The following is a 27,171-nucleotide window of genomic DNA, read 5'->3' as shown; positions in this document are numbered from 1 at the left end:
CACTATAGAGGCGGTAAAGCTCAAAATTATAGCGCGTAGGTATGCCATAATCCATTACCCTGCGCGCCTTTAATATGTCTGAGTATTTTATGTTCTAAAAACAGCCTAAACGTTCTTCATCACTTTTTGTCATCGTCCACGTTTCTAATGCTTAAGTGAGGACAGATTGATAAGAGTTCTGTATATCAATATTTTCGTTCTTTTTGCAACTATGATGTTTAAAGTTTATTTAATTCATAGTATGCTCTATTTCTTAAATATAAATATGTCTTTTAAATTCTGCAGTTACTGTATTGCTTCGGTTGATTTGTGTGCCTGGGTATATGAACTCCCTTACTCCTTCGAAAATATATATTCCCTGTCGCATGTCGTATTCCCCGTTCTATTGCAATTTTATGAGTTAACTAGTCTTCTATTTTGATTTTGCTCGTGTGATTGTAATAAAATGTTTTTGATAATTCTCAGATGTTTGTTGTCAGTTCCAATTTCTTGCATTGAGTTAATAATATGTCACGTTTTACTCTGTCAAATGATTATGATTATTTCATTCGTAGGAGTTTCTGACCAATAGAAAGCTACATAAATCTAAATTAAATCGATTATTTTTTAATGATTTTAACTTTCAATCGTATAGTAAGATATTTGATCACGTGTTTAATTCTGTCCAATCAGATTAAAATTATACTGAGAATTATCTACTGTAGAAAATTACCGATATAATTTTTTTAAGTAGATTGTTTCTGTTTAATGGCAACCAGTTTCCTAGTTTTGACAACTGTCACATTTAAGAAAATATCCATAATATACGTATTAAAAAATAATCTTACGAATATCACACGACAGTAACAATAAATAAGAAAATAATACTTCATTTTTACTCAAATTTGTTGTCATTGGGCAATAGCCAGACAACAAATTTTCGAAAAACCGTCGCATTATTTTCAATTTATTCTCACTCTCTTGTGATGTTATACCCGATAATTTTTGATAATTTCCCGTCGTCAAGTATATTAGGTCAGATGCCCTTCGTTGCTACGAAAAAATATATTCAGTGACATTAATGACAATTAATGTTTTAAAAATTATAAAAGTGCTGACTTTCAACCGTCAAATTAATATTTATAACAACTGTGTGTTTAATTGTACTAATTTGCACTCACTTAAATAAATTACAATAAAATTTTGGTGTTGAACAATTTTATTCATGAAAGAATCGCAACAAATTGCACTCGATCTCTAAAATTAATATAGAATTTTTGCCCTCGTGACACATTGACATAAATTCACTCGCCTTCGGCTCGTGAAATTAAAACTGTCAAGGTGTCACTCGGGAAAAATTCAATAATTTTAGAGCTCTTGTGCAATTACTACTGAAAATAATTCTACCATAGTTAAACAAATCACAAAAATTTGCTTAAAATGTTGATTTCAAACAATACCCCATCCCTTAATGACCCTTTATCCGGGCAAGGTGGGTCTAACGGACCCGTTTCTTTTATCATAAACTGATAAAAAAGATTTTATTGAATTTTATGCATCACTGAATTTGTTTAGAAGTATGTTTCCTTCAACATAGTCATGAGGGGCAACACGGGCCCGTAGGACCATATTTGTATTTATACCTAAAGTCTAAATCATTGTTAAAGAAGTTAATGTGGCAGTCAGTTAATGTTTTTGTGGATTATCTAAACGACTTTTTTGATTCCGGAAATCCAATAAAAAAGTCTAAAGGTGTAACAATTAATGTAAACATCTCTTTGATGTAAATATCAAAGACATGCTTACAATAGGTGTTATATCTATTCTAAATGAATTTTAACTAATAATCATTGTTGGAATGCAATAATATTGTTAGGTAGGTATCTATACACATATTTTGAAATAAATAAGGCATCTGCTATCAGTCGTTTGATATCGACTAATATATTACTAATAGAATATATGACTAATCGAAAAATAAAAAAATAGACTAATCTATGAGTTTTTTATTTCTATGTTTTTTTTAACCTAATACATAATAATAATTTAATTTGTCATATAAATTTGCTATTCTAGGTGGAAATAAGCTAATCTTGTGGCTTTGTCCCAACTAAAATAGTAAATTGATATTTACAAACTATTAATTTGTAAAAGCAAAATAATAATGTTCTTCTGACTTATCCGTTTTATTCACTTCGTAAAGATTGTTTTTGTCGGTACTTTATACATGAGCTTCTAATTACCATAATCTTTTCTCAGAATGGTTTTCACACAATAATGTCAGGCAAGAACACTCATCCAGGGTATGCGTAAACATCAACCCGTCTTTTCAAATAAAATGGCCTGGTAGATTTACAAAAGTTTTTATTTATTTATTGATTAAGTCTTTATTTGGCTCCTAATGTCTTTTACTTGTGAATAAATATTTTTTCTACAAAAGTTTTCTTGCATTTCATTATTTTGTGCAAATCCTTCAGGTAGATCGCACCCTCGAGGTAGACCGCATACTATGGTAGCACCATTTTTTTAATATAGACAGTTAAAATTTAACTTTAATAAAAAATTAAAAAAATAATATTAGAAATATATGGTTAAATGAATAGTACATTCAAGAACAGTGGTGGGCCCAACGGATGAGACTTGCCCGGTTACGTAAGTAAAATGTGTTGCCCGGATAAGGGTTAATAACAATAACGTAAAACAATTTTAACACCGCTTTTAGATCTAAATATAAATATGACCCTATTTAATAATAGATATCATGAATGCCCCCAATATTGGCAAATAAATAACGCAAACGGTGAGCTTCCAAAAATCCCCCAATTATACGTCCATCCCTTGTCATTTATAGCCGATAAATTCCCGCCAAGCGTTACCAAAAGTATATAAAATATGACCGTTTATACTTTTTCCGCCGGCGGCAATACTATTTCGGGAACTTTATATTAAACCATATTTTCAATAAGTGTCAGTCACAGACCGACAAAGAAAACGGTGTAGTAACAGCTTGATTTTTGTGGCAGAGCAAGAAATAAACCGGAGGACGATATTCATGGGCGGCTGGTGCCGACAACTGGAGGGAGTGTTAATGTGGATGTTGACATCAGAAACGAAAAACGGGAGTGTGTTTTGTGTATACATTTTGTGTTTCAAATACAGTAATGAGCGTGCTAATTGTTAGAATGGTCATTAGTTAATAATTAATCCATTAAAGATGCTACTTAATTGAAACTACGTTTAATCTTTATTACTGGTCTTTATTGAATGGCTTGACAAGCTATCCCCGCCCAGGCTGTCATCAGCCCCTGATGCTTATGCAACCCACTCTGCCCTATAGTGCAAAGTGGAATGAATAGTCAATTCGTAACATTAATAACCGGCAAAATAACGCAAAAGATGGAAAACATAATACATTATGAAGTAAAAAGAGATGAAACTAATCATCATCATCATCACTGGCTCGACAGCCCTTTCTGGGTCTTGGCCTGTTCCAGGATTCTTCTCCACTCCGATCTGTTTCGTGCTTTTTTTCTCCAGTTTTTTATTTTTAAGGTTTTTATATCATTTTCTATTTGTTCTAAATATCTCAGCTTCGGTCTTACTCTTGTTCTTTTTCCTACTGGCATCTCTTTGAATATTTTGTTTGGTATTTCGCCTTCTTCCATTCTTTCTACATGTCCCATCCAACGCAGCCGTCCTATTTTAATGAATGTTATGATATCTGGATCCTGGTATATTTCGTATAGTTCAAAGTTGTACCTTCTTCGCCAAATTCCATTTTCTTTTGTGCCCTTATATATGTGTCGCAAGATTTGTCTTTCAAAGGTGGCTAGCAATGTTTCCTCTCTTTTAGTGAGTGTCCAGGTTTCTGAGCCGTATGTGAGTACCGGTCTTATTAGGGTTTTGTATATTTGGCATTTTGTTTTCCTTGCGACGTTGTCTGATCTTAGTTGCCGAATTAAGCCATGATAACTTTTATTGGCAATAAATATTCGCCTCTTCACTTCCTCTGCTACGTTATTATCAGATGTGACTAGGGATCCCAAGTATGTAAAGTTTTTTACCCCCTCAATGTTGTATTCTCCTATTGTTATATTTTGTGGCTGCCTTATGTCTGTGTTTTTACTTACCTGCATATATTTTGTTTTGTTCTGGTTGATTTTCAGGCCACTATTTTGTGCAGCTCGTTCTATTTGATTGAATGCCTCTATCATTTCTCTTCTTGATCTTGCGATTATGTCAACATCATCTGCAAATGCTAGTATTTGCACGCTTTTATTAATTATTGTTCCTCGAGTATTGACTGTTGTGTCCCTCATTATTTTCTCGAGTACAATGTTGAACAAGATGCATGATAGAGCGTCTCCCTGGTGTAGTCCCTTTTTCACATCTATTGTTTCCGTTAGTTCGTTTTGTATCCGGATTTTACTTTCTACTTTTAGAGGTTCTTTTATCAGTTCTATTAGTTGTGTTGGTATATTAAATTCTTTCATTGCTTTTATTAAGAATTCTCGGTTTATATTGTCATATGCGCTTTCGAAGTCTATGAAGAGATGATATGTGTCGATGTTATGTTCACTTGTTTTTTCAAGGATCTGTCGCAGAACAAATATCTGGTCTATTGTTGACTTCTGTCTACAGAAGCCACTTTGGTACCTGCCAACTATTTTTTCAGCGTGTGGTCTAAGTCTTTCATAAATGACGTTGGACATTATTTTGTATGCTGCATTCAGCAGCGTGATTCCACGGTAGTTTCCACATTCTAACTGATTCCCTTTTTTATGTAATGGTACAATAATACCACTATTCCACTCCGCTGGTAGCTGTTTATTTGACCATATCTTTGTTATCAATACATGTATTGTTTTCTGTAGTGCGTCTCCTCCTTGGAGATGAAACTAATAGAGGTCGAAATTATCGATGTTGTTATTTTCCAATCTTGGTTCTTCTTTTAGGTCGTGAAAAATAATTTTGATATAGTTTTCTCATTCTTTCAGTTTATCTTCCGTTAATTCTAGCAGTTTTCCATCCGTATTCAGCATGGTGTGAAAAGTTATTTGCTTGGTGGTCGATGTAAACTCTTCTACCTTTTTATGTAAATTTAAAAAATCGTGCCTTTGTTGCAGTTCTTCTATTTAGACGCATTTTGTTTCCAGTCGTTTCTCTTTTGCTTCGTTTTTTTTTCGAATTATTCTATTTAGTCTTTTATATTCTTCGTCCTTGTCATCTTTTTCTTTAGATTCTCTTCGTTTGTCCATTAGTTGTAAAATCTCTTATGTTATCCATTCCTCTTTGCTATTTCTGGAATTCTGGGTGATACTTTTAGATGTTTTTCTATAACATTCTTCATTTGTTCTTTAATAGTTTTCCACATAACTTTTATGTCATCGGACTAGCTAATTCTGTGTGTACTTCTAATATTTTCAAAATTTTTATTTAATTCTTTGTTTACTATCTATTGCATGGTTTCGTTTTTTAATAAGTGGATGTCTATTTTTTCCTGAGGGTTTTATTTCTTTATTAGATTCCATCTTGCGCGCACTTTTGCAATTAACAGGATTGTCATCGAAATTGATGTCAGATCCAGGATATGTTTTTGCACTGATGATAGAGTTGTGATTTCTTTTGGTGACCAATATGTAATCTATTTGGTTACGGACTACTCTGTTTTCATTGTGTTGTGGTGAAGTCCAAAAGCGTGCGCGACACTATTTTCCACCGACAGTATGGTGCAAATGAAAGGAATAAATTCGTTATTTCGTAAACCGGCGACTTTAAGGAAAAATTCCGAAATAGGTCGATTTTTATTATTAAGTTGTGGTATTGTGGCGTATATGGTATACTAGTGACGTCATCCGTCTGGGCGTGATGACGTAATCGATGATTTTTTTAAATGAGAATAGGGGTCGTGTGGTAGCTCATTTGAAAGGTTCTTCAATTCTCTATTCAGTAATGTAAACATGGACATAATTACTTATACAGTGTGTCCTTCTACTTCTTTTTTTGTAAAATAATTTAATTTAATAAAAAATTTTTGGACACCCTGTATAAATAATTATGTAAATGTTTATATTACTGAATAAAGAATTAAAGAACCTTTCAAATGAGCTAGAACATGACCCCTATTCTCATTTAAAAAAATCATCTATTACGCCATCACGTCCAGATGGATGACGTCACTAGTATACCATATATGCCACAATATCATAACTTAAAAATAAAAATCGACCTGTTTCGGGATTTTTCCTTAAAGTCGCCGGTTTATGAAATAACGAATTTATTCCTTTCATTTGCACCATACCGTCGGTGGAAAATAGTGTCGCGCACGCTTGATTAGCAATTAAAAAACAAAAGAGTTTTGAATATTGTATTGCAAAAAACTCTTCGGCATTTCATCAAACGATGTTTAAAGAATATCTACTTACCTTGGCAACATTCAAATTTTCAGTTTTTCACATAGTTTTTGAGGGTTAAAAATGGCCGATTTCGCAATTTTTTTGCAATTTTTAATTGCTTATATGTCAAAAACTATCATTTTTAGAGAAAAGTCACTAAAAACCTTTTCTGTTTGGAATGATCCAAAAAACCCTAGAAAACTTTTTTTCGTGCAATAAAAATAATTTTAATAAAAAACAAAAAAAAAACGTTTAAAAAATTTTTGACCACCTTTTGTTCCTGGCAACATGCAAGTTTGTTAAAAGGAGTCCTTTTTGAGTAAGATTGTGCAAAAAATCCGAATTATAATATTTTTTCTAGCGGATGCGCAGTGGCTTTCTGGACTATATTGAATTTGAACTAGAATGATTAAATTTAATCCATTATCATCACTTACAATAGTTTTGTTCGATCAGATTTCTCGTAATCTACGTGTCCAGTCCTTTGAAACCGTTCTAGTAAACTTTGAAAAGTTTCTCTTCTTGTCGGTCGTGTAACAGGGAATTGCTGAAGATAAATTCTTATTGCTAATAGCACATCTTCGTTATACTCTCCTAGCACAAAAACCATATTAATCAGTTCCTCACTAGAAAGATTAATATTAGTAATATTAACAAAGGGTTGAAGCTATAGTATAGTGACAAATTTTTGAGCAAGTTTAGTGTTAAAGTCACAGCCAACTATGTAGAATATTGTGTGTTTTTATTAATTTTCTATAAGTACGCCAACAATCTCAACTGCTTAGGTATTTTAATATCTCATTGAACATAATTAAGGCCAGTCTAGATAAATACGTTTTTTTTTCAAGAATTTATTTTTGATTAAATATTATTTTCACGGCCAACCTAATAAAATTTCCGATAATTGTTGTTGCAATAATTAATGTTTCGCTTAACTCGATAACTCACAAACTAAAGCAGTTAGGTATAAGGAAGGTATAATAAAAAGTAAATTACCATAAAATAACATTTTTCATTACAACACTAATTACTGGATGGTCCATTTAAGAAATACTCCGAAATTACTGATTCCGAGTTTCAACTAACCCTGATTATAACAAAATTAAATGTTTCGCTAGATTAATAATGTTTTACAATGTTTACAAACTATATTAAAAATCATCTGAATTAAATTCAGTCTGTTCCAACGAAAATTTGACCCCCCCCCCCCCCCCATAAACTCAATAAACTCAGAAACCATGGGCATCTTCAAAATTAAAAAAAAACACGTCAATTTATAATGGGAGAGAGACCTACTGCCCCGCGTCAACCCCCACTTTTTTTAAAACAGCAAGTGTGGTCGAGTGACACATCATTTGAAAGGTAATTTTTTTCTCTAAACGAGGTTCTAGTTTTTTATCTACGTAATAAGTTTGAAGATAATTGTGGACTTAATAAATTTATTATAAATTAGTTAAATCCAAAATTATCTTTAAATTTATTCCGCAAATTAAAAAAAAATTAGATGATCGTGTAGAGAAAGAAAAATACATTTCAAATTATGTGCCACTCGACTACACTTGTTGTTTAAAAAAACTGGGGCTGATGCGGGGCAGTAAGGGGTAACATTTGAGGGCATAAATTTTGCATGAAAATTCTTCCCCCTTCCAATACAAATTGACATGTTTCTGGGGGGTGGGGTCAAATTTTCGTTGGAACACACTGTATATTTTTTTATGTAAAATCACAACATTTTTACGCGGAGTGAATATTATTACGAAATTAATAAAACAACGGCATTATTTTTTAAACTACCTCGTATAACATTGGATAAACTTGTATTTCAAGAAGAAAAATATCGAGGAGTATCAAAAAATGTGAAAATATAGAGGGTGTTCTAATAAAAAAAAAAGTAAAATTTGTTTCACTCTGTCAATACGTGTGACCGAGTGTATATTTGAAAATATTTTTAAATTATGGTCCTATCTATGCTAGGACTTTTACTTCAATATTTTTTTCTTATCTCTTACGACAAACGAGTAATTGGACTTCCTCGTACTACTGCTGCACCCTGTATTTATTTAAGCTGTCATTTTTTTTTGTAACTTTTCAAATAATTCACACTTTTTGTTTTATAAAAACGTTGCTTACCATATTTTACTTCGTATTTGGTGTGTTGCTTCGTATTGTTATTTTTATCTTTAAAAGTTCTGTTTTTATCCACGGGATGAAGGATTTCATCGGTAATCAAATCCTTTTTTGCCTAATGTATTACATCCCTACATATCTTCTTTCTTCTCAGGCTCCATCGATGCTGATTTAAAGTTTCATCTTATGTTCCTTTTGTGGTCGTGCTAGTAAGTTTTTTTTTGTTTTTTTCTTAGCGCACCTCTTTTTCTGTAAAGATCGAACCCGCTTAATGAAATAGACTTCATGCCAAGTAAAAGTATTCCTATAAGCGGGATATTCCTATAAGCGGTTAAGTCCAAGAAATAAAGCTTAAAATAGTACAAAACCTCGCAATTTTTACAGAATGAATCGATTTGCTTGAAAATTTGAGAATAAGTAGCGGATAGTCCAAGGATCAAAATCTATATGATGCCAAAAGGCGTTTTTACCATGGGGTGGTTGCCACCTCATCTCGGGGGTGGTAATTTTTTATTATATTTTGACCGCAATAGTTGGTAAAAACACTAATTCTAAGCAAAAAATGTTAATTTTGATAAAATTAATAGTTTTAGATTTATTCACTATCGAAAGTGTTAGTTTTATATCTAATAACTCCAAAAGTTTTCTGCTAATAGCTCAATAATTTTCGTTTTATCAAAACAGCTTTACTTAACAGAAATGTACCTTTTGAAAAAAAAAACAAAACGGTTTTTTTTTAATTTTCTTTAAGACAAATAGTAATCGAGCTATATTTTTATATGTTAGCTCTTCTTCGTCAAACGCTAAATATTGTAGTTTTAAAGTCAAAAGACGGGAAAACTATGCATTTTTCGAGAATAACTTGTTGAAACTAATTTAAAATATTTAAAAAGTCTATCTACAGAAATAAAAAAAATCTCTAGCTCAAAAATTAAGTGACTTATAATAAAAAGAATGTCAGTCCCTATTCTTTTCAGCGAAAAAGTGATGGGAAACAACTCCCTAATCACTACCCTAATTAAAATTAATCATTGACCTTATTTGGTCTTCTTTATTTATGTATTATTAATAGGTTCTAGAAGTTTGACCGGCTTAGAATGATTAGCTTAAAAAAATGGAGTTAAAAGCGAATAATGAAATTTTGTAGTTTGGTAAAAAATGCCCTTTTCTTCAGAATAGAAATATTAGCATCATAGATACGAAAAAATGTTTAAAAATGAAATTGTAGATTAATTTCCCAGAACTTGGTTTGCAAAAATTAAGGAAGCTATTGACAATTAAAACTTGTAATAACATGCAAAAACCACCTTTACCAACCCTTTCAAAGTCACCTCTTTTGGCAACTGACGATTTCAAAAGGATTTATTATTAATAGCCTTATAGATCTAGTAAAATCCAACAAAATTCTTTTTTACCAATCTTTCTAGGATAAAAATAAAGAAGTTACGGTTAAAAAATCAATATATTTTTTTGAAAAAAAAATGGAGAAATCCAGTTGGAAGCATAATAATGTAAGCGGTGTTTTTAGTCATTGGCCGTAATCAGTCTTCTTTATTTATGTATTACTAATAGATTCTAGAAGTTTGACTGGCTAAAAATGATTAGTTTTTAAAAAACTGGAGTTAAAACGAGTAACATAATATTTTTTGCAGTTTGGTAAAAAATGCCATTTTCTCCAGAATAGAAAGATTAGCATCAGCGATAAGAAAAATGTATAAATATGAAATTGTAGGTTATTTAATCCCCAAGAACTTGGTTTGAAAAAATTTGAGTGACTCGTAAATGAGTATATCGAAAAACATTGATATTTTCGACATAAAACTAACACTTTCGATAGCGAATAAATCGAAAACTATTAATTTTGTCAAAAAATGTATAGAACATTTTTTGCTTAGAATGAATGTTCTTACCAACTTTTGCAGTCAAAATATAATAAAAAATTTTCACCCTCGAGATGGGGTGGCAACCACCCCCATGGAAAAAGCGCCTTTCGGCATCATATAGATTTTGATACTTGGACTATCCACAACTTATTCTCGAATTTTCAAGCAAATCAATTCATTCTTTAAAAATTGCGAAGTGAAAAGCTTCGGTTCCTGGACTATACTAAATTTAAAATCAATCTTCAGTAGAAATAAACAAACCAAGACACATAATTTACAATGTATATACATTGGGAATCCCAAATCATGATTTCCAAAGTTTAAACATTGTAAATAATTATTCGGAAATTCTCTTAGTAGCATTTAACGTGTCTGGGTTTGTTTATTTCTACTGCATCTTAAACGTAAATTTAGTATACCCTATTCCACGAACATACGCCTGTTTTGGATTATTTCGACAACAAATATTTTACTGTGCAAAATAAGAAGAACAAAAGTAAATTGCAAATTACATTGTTATTTATTGGAGTAATTATTAGCGCCATTTACTTTCGTACTTCTTATGTTGCACAGTAAAATATTCGTTGTCGAAGTAATCCAAAACAGGCGTATGTTCGTGGAATGGCCCATATAGTATATTCTAATAAACGGGTTCTACTGTAACATCAAATTCGTGCTATTTGGTTCCATTTACTGATATTTATGAAAAAACTAGTTTTATTATGTCACGTAATCTCTTTGTGTTCTATCTATCAACAAACGTTTTCAATCATTATTTTGGAAATCATATCAAATTCAGTCAATAAAACGTTTCCGAAATTGTTGTTAGCGAATGCTTTTGTGATTTCAACACCGATACCAAAAGAGCAAAATGGAGCAGAATTGGTGTCCATTTATTTTGTTTTTAAACAAATACGTTTCATTTACTCAGTCTACCGTTCCGTATTATGCGAAGCAGAAAAAAATTTAGTTAAAACAAATCAGGGTAGCACCGACCATTCCATTGTTTCTCTTGATTTAGTGAAAACCAATCGAGTCGGTGTATTCTGTGACCCACGTCCAATATGGCATTTCAACTATGCGAAACAAATGGGCTAGCACCGCCGTGATGCAGCCAGTTTTGTTTTCGAACAGTAACATATTTACACAAACAGAGAGGCTATTTCACCGAGAGTTTCGTATTCAGCAGAATTACAACACTTCAGAGAACGGAGGAAAACGGATTTCAATGTTAAGTTTGGAATTAGAGTTAATCTCTGAATTAAAAAAGGATTTTTCTTTCTGGATTAAACAGAATTCAGGTTGAAATATGTATACTTGGTAAGTGTAATCGTTTTAAAACTCTATTATATGCATATTCTTTCTTGATAGCCCGATCAAAGAACAATCTGACCAAAAAAAAATAGAAGAAGGATGAAAATTTGGGAATAGGTACCTAGTAGAAATAATTGTGTATTATTATATAAGAAAAAGTTTACAATTCTACATCCCCTCCATTTTAAAAAAATTGTGAAATACCCCTTTCTCGGGTGTGAAAAATATACATTCAAAATAAGCCCGGAATTGGATAAAATGACTAATTCTAAGCAACTTTTGTTCCATAGAGTTTTTTCACTAAGTCAATATAGCCTAATAAAATAAAAAAAGTCAAAATGTAAATTCGTACAGGTTAAATCAAATTTTATATCAAAGCTTAGGTGGGTACAAAAGATATTTTCAAGAAAGTATCCAAATCATACAAGGGGATCATTGTTTAAATAATTAAAAAGTGGTCAATTTTGCAAAAAAATACTTTTTTAACTGCTGAGGTAATCCACTTATCGACGTAGGTCTATGAGATTTTTTCTGCAAAGTTGAAGAGAAAATCTTTCACAAAAGACTTACTAAATTAAATTTGACCCCCTATTTATTTAAATAATTGTATATAAAACTTTAAAAACAAATTTGCAAAAAAATATTTTTAGCGTTTTAAATAAGCACTATAAAATATCTTTTTTTACAGACTAAGTTGCGCAATTTTACCAGTATTAAGCAAAAAAAATTGGTCAAAAAATATTTAATATTTTTTGAGATATTGAATTTGTTTTTAAATGTTACTATATTTTCAATTGCAAAAACGCGGTTGTTGCCAAAGAAATAATCACCTGCTTAAGATCTCATTATTTTTATTTTTATGTATATTTTCGATAAATGTATTGATAAATTCAAATTTCAATTAAACTCCCCCCTAAAATGGCATTTGAAAATTATTCAAATTTGTTTATAATTTGTTTTTTAATAACGGTATTTTGAAATGCCGTTTCGATAATTGGGTTCCTGGGAATTTTTCACCAATTAACAAAATTTTTTTGTCCTTTTTTCTTCTTCTTTTTTTTGCTCGGAGTTATATTACTACGGGCCCTTTTAGGGTTAAATTTTATTAAGAATGTCGAATCTCTGAGTTGTAGATTCCAGACCTAAAAATATTAAGATTTAACTAAAATCTCTTAAATAAAATGTGGCTACTTACTGAGTTACAAGGTGTTTTATTTAAAAATTTAAGAATTATTTTTACCAAGTACTTTAAAATTATTTGACCTATCCTTATCATACTTGGCAGAAAGTGTAGCTATTGATACACCCTACTAAATTGTGATTAATAAACGTTTCTAGCTAGTGCCAGAGGCGTACGACAGGGGATAGTGAATGATTGACCCCTCCCAAATTCTACGCCACTGAGTGAATTACTATTTTAGCGAAATTTTTCGATTCTCCAATACTTTTTATGTAAATAACTTTATTGGTATCAATAAAGTCATCAGTTTGAGAGATATTGGAAGTTTAAAATGAATGAATGAATGAATCAAAGTAACTATGCCGTTTCATTTTTAACGTCCAATATCTCGAAAACTAATGACTTAATCGTTACCAGTAAAGGGTATATTATTTACATAGAAAGTATTAGAGAATCGAAAAATTTCGCTAAAATAGTAATTCCCTCAGTGGCGTAGAATTTGGGAAGAGTCAACCATTAACTATCCCCTGTCGTTCGCCTCTGGTAGTAGCTAGAAACTTTTGTTTATCACAATTTAGTAGACTGTATAGTACCCACACTTTCTGCTAAGTATGATAAGGACACGTCAAATAGTTTGAAAGTACTTGGTAAAAATATTTTTTTAATTTTTAAATAAAACACCCTGTAACTCAGTAAGTGGCCACATTTTATTTAAGTCATTTTAGACCAATCTTAATATTTTTAGGTCTAGAATCTACAACTTAGAGATTCGTCATTCCTAATGAAACTTAACCCTAAAAGGGCCCGTAGTAATATAACTCCAAGAAAAAAAAAGAAGAGGAAAATAAAGACAAAAAAATTTGTTAATTAGTGAAAAATTCCCAGGATTCCAATTATTGAAACGGTATTTCAAAATGTTTAATCCCCGCGACGTTATTAAAAAAACAAATTATAAACAAATTTGAATAATTTTCAAATGCCTTTTTAGGGGGAAGTTTAATTGAAATTTGAATTTATCAATACATTTATCGAAAACATACAAAAAAATAAAAATAATAAGATTTAATACAGGTGAATACTTCTTTGCCAACAACCGCGTTTTTGCAATTGAAAATAGAGTAACATTTAAAAAACAAATTCAATATCTCAAAAAATATTAAATATTTTTGGACCAATTTTTTTTATTAATACTAATAACATAGTTCAACTTCTCCTGTAAAATAAGATATTTTATAGTGCTTATTTAAAACGCTAAAAATAATTTTTTGCAAATTTGTTTTTAAAGTTTTATGTATAATTATTTAAATAAATAGGGGGTCAAATTTAATTTTGTAAGTCTTATGTGAAGAACTTACCATTCAACTTTGCAGAAAACAATCCTATACAACTTCATTCGTAACTGAATGACCTCAGCAGTTAAAAAAGTTTTTAACCCCTTTTTAATTATTTAAACAATGATCCCCTTGTATGATTTGGATACTTTCTTGAAAATATCTTTTGTACCCACCTAAACTTTGATATAAAATTTGTTTCAACCTGTACGAATTTACATTTTGATTTACATGTAGTGTAATTTTATTTTACTAGCCTAATAGTTTTCGAGTTATTTACGAGTGAATATGTTTATTTTTCGACAAAAAAACTGCGTTTTTAACAAAGAAAAACATGTTTTAGACGGTTTTTCGCAAATAAGTCAAAAAGTAAGTATTTAATCGAAAAAAATTCCAAGCAAAAATTTAGCGTATAAAAAGGTGAAGAAAATAGTGTACGCATGAAGTCTGTAGACCCAGTAGAAGGAAAGTTGTAGCTAATGGAAAGCAAGTTCTTCTTTGTCAAATTTCAACTCGAATATTTCAACGTGAAATAACTAAAAAACGGAGCACTTTTCGGGGATAACTCATTATAACTTTTTAAATGTTTAACAAAAGCTTAATTTTTGTTTTTTAGAAAAACTTATGACATTAAAAATACGTGAGTTTAGCTCAGAATATTGTTGGTTGCTTTTAATTTTTGGTAAAAATAATCGCAAAAGCCACCCCCTAATTAGCATCCAAATAAAATTAATCGTTACCGCTTCACAAGTTACTTTTTTTATGTATTGTTTATAATATAATCTATAAGTTTCATTTATTTAAAGTGCTCATATTTGAAAAAAATTGGAATTTAAAATAATATTTCTTTTATTTTGAAGAAAATTCCATTTTTTTTTTCAAAATAACTTAAAAATTATTAGTATAGTCCGTTCGCTAAACTCAGACTCAACTGGCTAGTGATTTAAGCTATTAATTTTGCCAATTTGATAAAATTGCCAAAAAAATAATTACTAAATAGTTAATAATTACTAAATATTTAGTAATTATGCAAATTTTGTCAAAATTGACAAAAAACAAAAAAGTTACGTAATAAATTCATTAGCAATTTGCGTCTGAGTTTAGCGAACCTACTATAATACCAAAAATCTCAAGGAGTAATAAAATGTACGTTTTGCTTTTCTGAATATATTGGATGTCTTGTTTTTCTGTTAGAAAAAAATTGGTTATCCTATGGCTGTTCAAAATTTGCATACACTCGTGATTAGTGACTGGTTCAAGCCATTTTAACTACAGCCTTTTCAAAAATAAGCACTTTGAACCGATGAAACTTACAGATCATAAAGAATACATAAGCAAAGTAACTTGTGAAGCGGTAACAATTAATTTTATTTGGATGCTAACTAGAGGGTGATTCTTGCCATTTTTTTAACAAAAAATAAAAGGGACCAACAATATTCTAAGCGTAACTCACTTATTTTTAACGTTAGAAGTTTTTTTAAAAAACAAAAATAAACCTGTTTTTAAACGATTTAAAAAAGTCGTAATGAGTTTTTCCCGAAAAGTGCTCCGTTTTTTTGTTATTTCACGTGGAAATATTCGATTTGAAATTTGACGAAGAAGAACGTACTTTCATTAGCTACAACTTTGCTCCTATTGTGTCTACAGACTTCATACATACCGTAAAATGGGGTTACTTTGACCGCTGGGGTGAATTTGACCGAAAATATAGAAAAATATCTATTGTGATATACTTCAGCCACCCTGTATAATTTTTAAAATTATTTTTAAAGATTCAAATTTATAAATATCTAAGAATTCATTTTTAATAAAAAAAAAAGAATTAATATTCCAAGGGTTGTTAAATCCACCGATATAACGAATTAAGAAAAAATGGTTTAAAAAACGGTCAAATTAACCCCACTTACAAGAAAAATAATTTTACAGGCAAAATGCATATACGGTCAACTTCCCCCAGATGGGGTGAATTTGACCAAAGGCATTTTTTATTTTTTTTTTTCTAAGTCATGATTATTTTCTTGTAATTATAATCTAAGCTACTGAAAGTAGACCCATAACGTATTTGCATATAGAAAAATGTAGCAAAATTTAAAATATGATTTTTATAGGATTAAAGTACAAAATCGGTCAAAGTCACCCCATTTTACGGTACACTATTTTTTTCAGCTTTTTATAAGCTATATTTTTACTAGGATTTTTGTTTCGATAAAATACTTACTTATTGAGTAATTTTCGAAAAACCGTCCAAAAACATTCAACGTCTTTCTTTGTTAAAAATGAACATATTATTCACTCGCAAATCAGTCAAAAAGTATTGAATTAGCGAAAAAAACCCTGTAGAACAAAAGTTCCTTGGAATTAGTCATTTTATCCAATTCCGGACTTATTTGGAATGTATATTTTTCACTCCCGGGAAGGGGGTATTCTTTCCATTTTTGTAAAATGGAGGGGATGTAGAATTTTAAACTGTTTCGTATATTATAATAGACGATTTCACCTACCTATTCCCAAATTTTCATCCTTCCTTTATTTTTTTGGAGGTTTTCGTAAAATTTTGTGTCCTTTGATCGGGCTATGAATTTGTTATTTTGTATTATAGGGCTTTTCATCGATTGTCATTTGTTTCGAGCTTCTGTCATGTGTCACATAATATTAATGTATCTACGTCATACGTCTTTGGTTTGTATCATTAGTATTACCAATAACGTATGACGTAGATATATTAATATTATGTGACACATGACAGAAGCTCGAAACAAATGACTGTGAATGAAAAGCCCTATTGAAGACGTACATTTGTTTTAAAGACGTGCATTACAAGAGCATTAAAAAGAAGTAATAATTATATGGTAGGGGAGCACAAGCGGGGATTTTTGCAGTTACTAGAGCGCGTCAGATTATCATATGGGGAGAAAACTGGTGCCCTGCAGATGTACCTCTACCATATATTAGTTCTTAACACAGAGGAGTTCGTTAAGGGGGGCCCGAAAAAAAATCTCTCCTTGAAAATACTCGAAATTGTCCGATTGAGATAAGGTAAGTAAGGGGCATGCAACACAGTATATATTTCAAAAATCTGACGACTTGAGCGGAGCGTAAGGAAATGGGCGACTTAAAAAGTTTCACAAAAAAAAAGCGAATAATTCGCAAACTGAACGTTAGATCGAAAAACAAAAAAATACGTATTCAATACTCTTCAAAAGTCTATCAAATGGTACCAAACATGACCCCACGGAGAGGGGTGGGGAGTAAATTTTAAATACAAATCCCGCGATATTTCGCAAAATAAACGTTAGATCGAAAAACTGCAAAATACACTTTCAAAATGTTTTTGAAACATCTATCGAATGGCATCAAACACGACCCCCCATGGACGTGGGGTGGGGGGTTACTTTCAAGTTTTAAATTAGAGCTCACATTGTTTATTGCAGATTACGATTCCTTACGTAAAAATAAGTAACTTGTATTCGAGACATTTTTTCGAATTATGGATAGATGGCGCTATAATCTAAAAAAACGGTTGTTGTAAATGGAAAATTAAATTAAAAATGGAAAGTCCCCACTAAAATGGAAAACTCTACTTAACTTTTTTTTGGTTTAGCGCTCGAGTGACTGCACATTTAGAATACTTTGCTCCCCTATTATTATACAGACAACATTTAAATCAAGTTTATACAAAGGATTAAAAAAATCATTAAAAAATAATCTAAATAATACACTGAAAAATTTAATATTATTTTTCGCATGTCTTCTTCTTCTTCTTCTTCGTGATACTAGGATTAGTCCTGTCTGTCTGCCTCTTATTCTCTTTCAGTTGTTGTCGACTGTACATTGTCTTTCCACCTTTTCGGAAGCCTTACAACGGGTCTTCTGCTATACTAGACGGAGAGGCAGCGTTGAAAAATCTCTTTGAATTTACTAAAGCTGGATTTTTCACAGTTGATTACTGTGAGTGTGTAGAGAAACATACTGCGGTCGGTCAAGCGAAACGTAGAACAGGGGTTACTGAGAGGGTATCAAAGTTGCTTTCTTACGAAGGTAATTATTTCCATTTACTAAGGCTGAAAATCAGTACACACATTCTAAATTAAATATAAATAAAAGGTATTATAGTCGGTCAGCTGTATGACGGGACAGAGCCGGTCGGTCGGCCCCAATAGTCGATTGAGGGAATGAAGCATTTTGACTCGCAATTTTTTCGTGCAGCATGGATTTACTTGAAATTTTCACAGAAAGTATGGAGTAGTCGAAGGATTATTTTCTATATCATGCCGCTATCATACGCTAAAACCTTGGGGGTGGTTGTCACCCCATCTCGGGGGTGGGAATTTTGTTTTACATTTTAATCATGCAATTCGATGGAAAAAGTGATTTTAAGAAAACAATGTTTTTTTTACATTTTGTTCGTAAAACTAATATTTTTCGAGTTATTCGCGCTTGAAGATAACAGTTTTTCGACGAAAAAATCGACTTTTTTTGAGGGTTTTTTAAGAATACCTCGAAAAATATTATTTATATTTTTGGCGATAACAAGTTTCTTCAAAAAATGATTTTGTAGGATTTTTAAAGAGCTATAATACTGTGTAAATTAAATTCCGTAAGATCCTTTAGTTTTTAATTGGGGCGGGTTTAAATGGCTCGAATAAGCGGGTGTTTGCTGGTAAATATAGGTTTTAAACAGCTATATCTGCTAACTATTCACTGTAATGAAAATCTATGTACAGAGTAATTTTAGTCATTAAAAAAGCTACAATTTATTAATTTATAATTTTTTTCTTTGCTTCAGTATTTTCAGAGATATTTTAAAGTAAAGGATGAAAAATACCAAATTGCAAAAAAATTAATTTTTCGTTAAATTCCAATTTTTCCAAAATTAGGCATTTTAAATAGGTCAAACTTCTTGAGTGTATTGATATTATAAATATAAAAGGAACTACAGAAAGATGAAGATCAATTTTGAATTAGGAAAGTAGTTAGGGGGTTGTTTTCACTTATTTTTTTGTAGAGAAAAGCAGGTACCGACATTTTTTTTGATTATAAGTAGCTTAATTTTCATGCTATAAACTTTTTGTTATTATTTTTTGAAAGGTCTAATTGAATACTTTAAAAAATATTATTTAAATTTTCCTCAAAAAATGCAAATTTTTCCCATTATTTGGCTTTGAATATTTCAAATTGTTCATTTGAAGAAAAAAGCTAACCGTTAGCATGCCGAATCTCGGTTTGTATTGGTCTTCAAGATATTATAGGAAAAGAATTTGGTTTGTGTTACTAAAAGATACAATTTCGATATCTACAGTTTTTTGACAAAATGCATATTTTTCGAGGTATTCTCAAGAAACCCTCTAAAAAAGTCGATTTTTTCGTCGAAAAACTGTTATTTTCAAGCGCGAATAACTCGAAAAATATTAGTTTTACGAAGAAAATGTAAAAAACATTTTTTCTTAGAATGACTTTTTTCCATCGAATTATATGGTTAAAATGTAATAAAAAATTCCCACCCCCGAGATGGGGTGGCAACCACCCCCAAGATTTTACCGTATGATAGCGGCATGATATGTAAAATGATCCTTGGACTATTCCCTACCTTCTGTAAAAATTTCAAGTAAATACATGCTGGACGAAAAAATTGCGAGTCAAAATGCTTCATTTCCTCAATCGACTATTGGGGCCGACCGACCGGCTCTGTCCCGTCATACAGCTGACCGACTATAATAACTTTTATTTATACAGTGCTAGTCAAAATTCCGTACCTCCCCTCGTATCTTTTGAACGGTTATACTTATAATAGTGAAATTTTAAGGAATAAAATGAACGGACGTAGGCTTCTTAACTAGTCATGACATGTGACGTAAAAGTGACAGATGACTTTACAGCGTCACTGTGACAGATAATTTTAAATGGTACCCTATGGTAAGCGATACCTCGTTTGGTAGGTATTGAAAATACCCATTCAGCTATAATAATTTTGTTTGAGTTTAAGGTCATTTGGATGAATAAATAAAATAATATAAAATTGTAGTTTGGCATTTAATTAATAAAAATTCAAACCTCCGCCTATGGTTACTTGTCAAAAAGGTTGACGTTGACGTAAAAACTACTAGAGAGCTGAAAAATGTCAACTTTTTTGACAAAATAACCATGGGCGGACATTTGAATTTTTAATAATTAAATGCGAAACTACAAAGTTATATTTATTTCATTTATTCACCAAAATCAAAATCAACTTAAACCCAAAAAAATTAGTATGACTGAATAGGTATTTTCAATACCTTTCAAACGAGGTATCACTTGCCATAAGGTCCCATTTAAAATTATCGGTCACAGTGGCTCTGTAACGTCATTTGTCACTATTACGTCACCTGTCATAACTAGTTAAGAAGCGTACGTCCGTTTATTTCCTCCCTCCAAATTTCACTATTATATGTATAACCGTTCAAAAGATACGAGGGGGGGTACGGACTTTTGACTAGCACTGTATTTAATTTAGAATGTGTTTACTGATTTTCAGCCTTAGTAAATGGAAATAATTACCTTCGTAGGAAAACAACTTTGATACCCTCTCAGTTACCCCTGTTCTACGTTTCTCTTGACCGACCGCAGTATGTTTCTCTACACACTCACAGTAATCACTTGTGAAAAATCTAGCTTTAGTAAATTCAAAGAGATTTTTCAGCGCTGCCTCTTGGTCTACACGGTTTGTTGTTTTTACAGATGTTAGCTGATCTATCTGGTTCCATTCGGTTTACATGTTCGTTCCAGTTCTTTTTTCTTGTATTTATCCATCTGTCAATATTTTGAAATTTTGCATCGTTCTCGTATACTTCTGTTGCTTCGTCTATCTCTTAATGATATCCGCTATTGATCTTAATACTTTCATTTCGATATTGTTGATTTGTTGTTTCGTCTTTCTTGTATCGGTACTTGTCTCCGCTGCATATGTTAGGATAGGTCTTACTGTTGTCTTGTATACTTTTTTTTTGTTTTCCGTGGTCAGATACTTGTTTCTCCTTAGCGTTTTTCGGAAGCAATCACTTACTCTTGCTGCTTTTGTTGCTTGTGTTGTGGTCTCTGTTCTTAGATTCCTGTTACTAGTGAGCTCTGCTCCTAGGTAATTTAATTTCATTACTTGTTCTACAATTTTGCCGTCTATTTCTAACTTGCATCTACGCGGCTCTTTACTTATCACTATACATTTAGTTTTTTCTACTGATATTCTCATATTAAGTTTGTTTGCTATGATATTGAAAGGGTGCATTTGCCTTTGTAGGTCATCCCCGTTATCAGCAATTAATACTGCATCATCGGCATAGCATAGTATCGTGATTTTATGCGCTTCCATGTGGTATCCATGTCGTTTTTCGCATGTGAAAAATTAAACAGTTTTAAATTTACTTGACATTTTAGTGGAATATACATATAATAAACAATTACGTACGTAAATATGTACTTGCAAACTATTTTGTAATTCTTTTGGATGTTTCACACAACATTGTGTGTTGAGTGAAACACAACAGCCATTTTTTGTTTCAGTAATTAATATTACAGCTTACTTTTTAATTATTTTTCTAGTTCTACTTCTTTTCAGTGGATATTTACCCTGTTTCATTTTCCCAGTCTTATTTTTTTATTTCTAATAACACCTTCTTTTATGTTTGTAAATCGTAATTCTCCATTGAGCCTTATCGAGACAAATTTTATGTAAAACGTTATTAGTGTCAAACCTCAATAAAACTGCTCACGCTTGCAATTTCCACATTCCGCCATATTTCCCTTCGTTAAAGTGCACATCGAATTATGCAAATGAATCATTTATCCGTAAACACTTTACTGTTCTCTAAGGGACTTTTACGGCATTATTGATTAGGGTCGCCCTGACAACATATCCCGCTGTGAATATTCAGATATTTTATACAAAAATGTTCACAACAACGCCTTTTGTATTACACATTTCTTACACGTAAAACGACGGTGTTGTTGAAATAAAGAAAGACAAATATCTGGCCTCTTCTTCTTCTTCTAAATGCGCCTATCTTCTCGACCACATTATACCCATCTTATTATATTCATGATACTATAAATAAAGAGATAGTATCTTCCCGTAGCGCAAATAAGTCCGAGTTCGCGCATTGGTGACGTAACTGGAGACCGGAAGTTGAATTTGAATTGTTGTTAAAGTTAAATGGGATTTGTATGCATTATACGATGAAATTATTCAATTAGCAAAATAACAATAAACTTCAATGTATTCGAAAAAAATTTAGTGTCGAGATTCCAGTCAAAATAACTGTCAAAGATAAAATATAAAAGACACGTAGCTTACAACCGCGAACAATTCAAACTAATCGGACATTACGAATGATTACGAACCATTACGAACTTGTGGGTCTCCACTTACATCAGGACTTCGAGATTATATTCACAGCAGCTCGAAATAAATCAGGTTGACGTTACACCAGTCCACTTCCTAAGATTGGCCAGCCAGGATATACGTCTCCGTCCAGGGCTCTCTTGCCCTCTTAATAATTTCTTTGTCTTTTGGTAACCATTGAAGGAAAGTTATGTTAGTTGTGTGGTGTATATATATGAGATCCTCAACATACGTCGGTAGCACCACATTTCAAATGCCTCTAATCTTTTTATGGCATGTTCTGTAAGACTCCAGCTTTCTACTCCGTAGAGGACACTAAAGACGTAACATCTGAGAATTGTTATGCGTATATTGATACTTAAAGGTCTTCGTCTAGCCATTCACGTCCACATCTGAACATAAGCCTCTTGAAGTCTTCCTTTCCATTGTTTTTTGTTGTACGCTACTTGTAGCCAATTTTTCCCGGCAGTTCGTTTCAGATCATCTGTCCATCTCATACCAGGTCTGCCTCTGGGTCTTTTGTGTTGGTATGGTCTCCAGGTTAGAATTGTTCTGTGCCATTTGTTTAGATCGCTTCTAGCTATATATCCAGCGTATTCCCATTTTAATTTTAATGATTTTTGTACCACATCGGTGACTTTGGTTATCATCAATAAAATGGTTTGGTTAAATCATCAATATCATTGGAGTTTATCTGCTGCATGTTAACTTGATTTAAAGCATGCATTCTCTTTTTATTAAATTCATTGTTTTTTATTTCTTCAGATGTCCATTTGTATCTTTTTTCATGTATTCTTTTTCTTTCTAGTTTTTTGTTTATTACTAGTTTTGTTCTTATTACTCTATGGTCGCTTCCTAGGTCAAACTGATTTAATTCCGATACGTCTTTTACTAGGTTTCTATTTTTCGTTAAGATATAATCTATTTCATTCTTTGTCTTTTTATCGGGGCTCATCCATATCCATTTTCTGCTTGATTTTTTATTGAAAAATGAGTTGAATGATACTTAAAGGTAAGTCGCAGATAATCTTTCTAAGACTGTTGAAAGAACTTCTAGTTTTTTTAATACGAGTTTTTATTTTGTAGCTATAATCCCAAGTATCCTTAATATTACAGTCCAAATAGCATATCTTCCACTATTTCTAACGGTGTATCGTTTATTGTAATTTGGGCATTTACATTGGTGTTATTACTAATAATTTAGACTTAGGCAAATATGCAAATAACAAAGTATGAAATATGCGCATAAATATGCAGTACTTTATGTAAAAATATGCATATTTATCTAGAAAATATGCATGTGATAAAAAATATTTACAATAACTACTATAGTAACTTTTTTTATTTACAAAAATACCTACAATATTATAAATACATATATACAATTATTTTAACATATATTATTTTGAATTTTGTTAACAATAAACTATTTATCAAATGATGTTCAAAATTTTCTAATAAAAACTTATGGCTTCTATCTGAATACATATATTTGTAAATTAAAAAACTTCTTTCGATATCAACTGATGTAACTGGGGCATTTTTCAAATTTACTATAATAGATGGTTCTAAATTAAGTGGTTCGGAAAATGTCCCAGATAGTACTTGAACCACTTCAGAAAGAACCACTATTTTTTCCATGGTTACTTTAAATTTTTGAAAAAATTCCTTTCCAATAATACCTTTAACGTTTTGATACAATGACTCAAATTCTTTTATTAAAACTTTACTCTCTAACAATGATAATTTGGAGGATTCTAATTGAGTTATAGTTTTCTGGACAAAACTCTAATTTGATTTTATGAATGACAGTTGCTGTTGGTGGATGTCATTTTGTAAGGCTTGCTTAGCTTCCAATAAAGATTGGCAACTATCATCCGTTAAAAGGTTAATTATTGTTTTAAATCAAAAAAATGATCAGCATAGAAATTAGCTGCTTCCAACCATGTTCCTCAAAGTGTTAAAATGGGTTGCGGTGGCAGTGGAACAGCAGGAAGCATATCTCTGTAACATTGTATTCTTACAGGTGGTTTCAGGAATACCTTTTTGACGCTCGCTATTAAACTGTTCACTAGTGGAAATTTTTTTCTTACTTCCTCCGCAACTCTGTTTATTCCATGCGCTAAACAAGTGACATGTATTAAGTTTGGATAAAATATTTTTAAATTTTGTCCTACTTTCACCATATATGGTGCGGCATCAGATAAAATAAGCAATAATTTATCATTAGGCACAGCAGCAGGAAGACAAAAGTTTGCTAATGCTTTTTGTAGAAACCGTGATATTGTTAGATCGTTGGTTTTTTCCACTTATTTACAGGCAATTAAATACGATTTTGGAAAGGTTTCATCGCTATGTACACCAATCAATAAGTGCACAATGTATCTTCCTGACGAGTCAGTGGTCTCGTCCACACATTTATGTAAAACTAATTATTACCTATTTCGGCTTTTATGTTGTGGATAACTGAGGAGTATAACAAAAGTATAACAAATTTACATTATTTCGCTTTAGAGTTCGTTCACTGGGAATGTTTTGTTTGCAATATTTTTTTAAAAAAGGACTAAAGTTTTCATTATATAATTTTGAAAGCGGTATATTAGAAGATACTAATGCACGACACAAGTCTTCGTTAAAAGTTTCTTTTTCGGTTTGTTTTTTGGAACTAGACTAAAAGCTCTTTGACACTAAGTTTGATATTTTTCACCGGATGTGGTTTTTACTTTTTTAGGTTAATGTTTCGCGGTTTTAACATGCTGATCTCTTTGAATTTTTTTTTCAGATGAAATCTTGTAACGGTCACGTTACAAAATTAGCTCTTTAATTATTATTATAATTATTTTCCCTCGGTCTCCATTTAAATTCTCTAATTTCTCGTATAGGACTACTGGGGTGACGTCATACCTCGGTGATGGAACGTACTCCACCTATCGAGAATGATTTCGTGTTCTGAGAGAATTTGACGTTCACCTTGGCGGAGAAAGGTCTCTCGTTCGTCACTTGGTTTGTGGCTGCTAATTAAGTGGGTTGGTTTGGTACTTGGTACTGGTACCATGAAATGGCGAATGAGTTCCTTACACCTTATTTTATAACATCAATCCAGTTTTTTTTAAGTAAAAAGTTACCAGCAAGGGTTGTCTGGAGTTAGGGAGACATGTGTGTGACAACTCCTGTTGGAGCCTAATAGGAATCATTCGGTGAGATTTATTTTTTTGTAATAATTTTTTTAATTAGCCATTGTCATGTGTTTTTTGTTGTGGAATATTTAAAATATTAGTCCCATTGTTAAACTTTCTTAGTCAATCTATTAAGGGAAGGGTGTGTAGATGATTTCGATATTTATATTATCTTTATATCGATCTTTATATTAATGGGGTTTTTGGTTTTACATAACCAAACATTTTTGAAGTCCTCAAATTAATATTGGAAATAATTACCATTTCTCTGTAGGTTTTAAATTTATTGAACATCCCATATTTTATAAATTCAATATATTTTTACAGATATTTCCTCAAATAAATCATTTCAATGTCATTTATTCATGTCTTCACACTTAAAATAGTTCAAGGTTACCTGAGATTGGTTTTTTGTTCCATTTTTAATGGCCGGTTTTTCTATACTATTGCTTCTAAAAAGTATTTCTTCTTCCCTTTACTTTTGCTAATGTTTAAAATGGGAAATAAAACTGGGAATGTTTTTAGCCATTTGGAATAAACCCTAACATGAAACCGTAGCCCTTTGACCACCTAGGAAAACCACTGCAGCCACGGCCAAGTCACCATTGGGAGTATGTCTATTTGGGAGCAAGCTATGGGAGCGTTCCAGCTCAATTTTCGTCTTGGCACCTGGGCCTACAGGAGTCATGGGGTCGCACCATCCTGGTGCATCATTTTCTAGGATGCAACCGCAACCTCGTTTGGGAACATTTAGTGAGGCGTTTTAGTAACTATTGGTTTTTTTTATAGTTTAGACTATCTGTTAAATACACTATGTTTTTTTTCCAGATTTAGGTTACCTCTGGTTTTTTTTTTGACATATTTGTATATTAGATTATTTGGTTCCCAAACTTTGTATCTACGGTAACTTCTTGTGCACAGGAATAAGCCTAGAGAAAATTAGATTTTTAATACTTTATTATTGCTTTGATATTGGTTTATGTAATTCGGGTAAATTTATTTTTTTAATATTACTAGCTTGTTTCCCAAATATTTTACTGTTATTCGCTTTATTCCATTTGTTCGGTTAATTTAGGTCATCGTCGGTATTTATCTCAACTTCATTTCTACTTTAGTCAATTGTATATTTAACTTTATTTATTCATTATTGTATTTTCCCTTAGTGAGGCTTGGGCCTATTTATTTGTAGTATTTTCATCTTTGTCAGTTTCCTTTAGTTGTACGTAGCAGGCGTACTATAACCATTTGGTAGAAGACTTATGTAATTTTGTACCCTATATATATGTAAGAGGTATTTAAGTTTGTAACAGATAACATTATTGTTGTTATCTTTAAATATATATATAGCTTCTTGTATAACTTTTGTCATGTTAGAGTCACAGCATAATATGAACTTGCTTAACTCAGAGATTGTT

Source organism: Diabrotica virgifera, chromosome 4 (genome assembly GCF_917563875.1).
Source record: "Diabrotica virgifera virgifera chromosome 4, PGI_DIABVI_V3a".
Classification (NCBI taxonomy): domain Eukaryota; kingdom Metazoa; phylum Arthropoda; class Insecta; order Coleoptera; family Chrysomelidae; genus Diabrotica; species Diabrotica virgifera.
Note: the sequence above shows the minus strand (reverse complement) of the source record.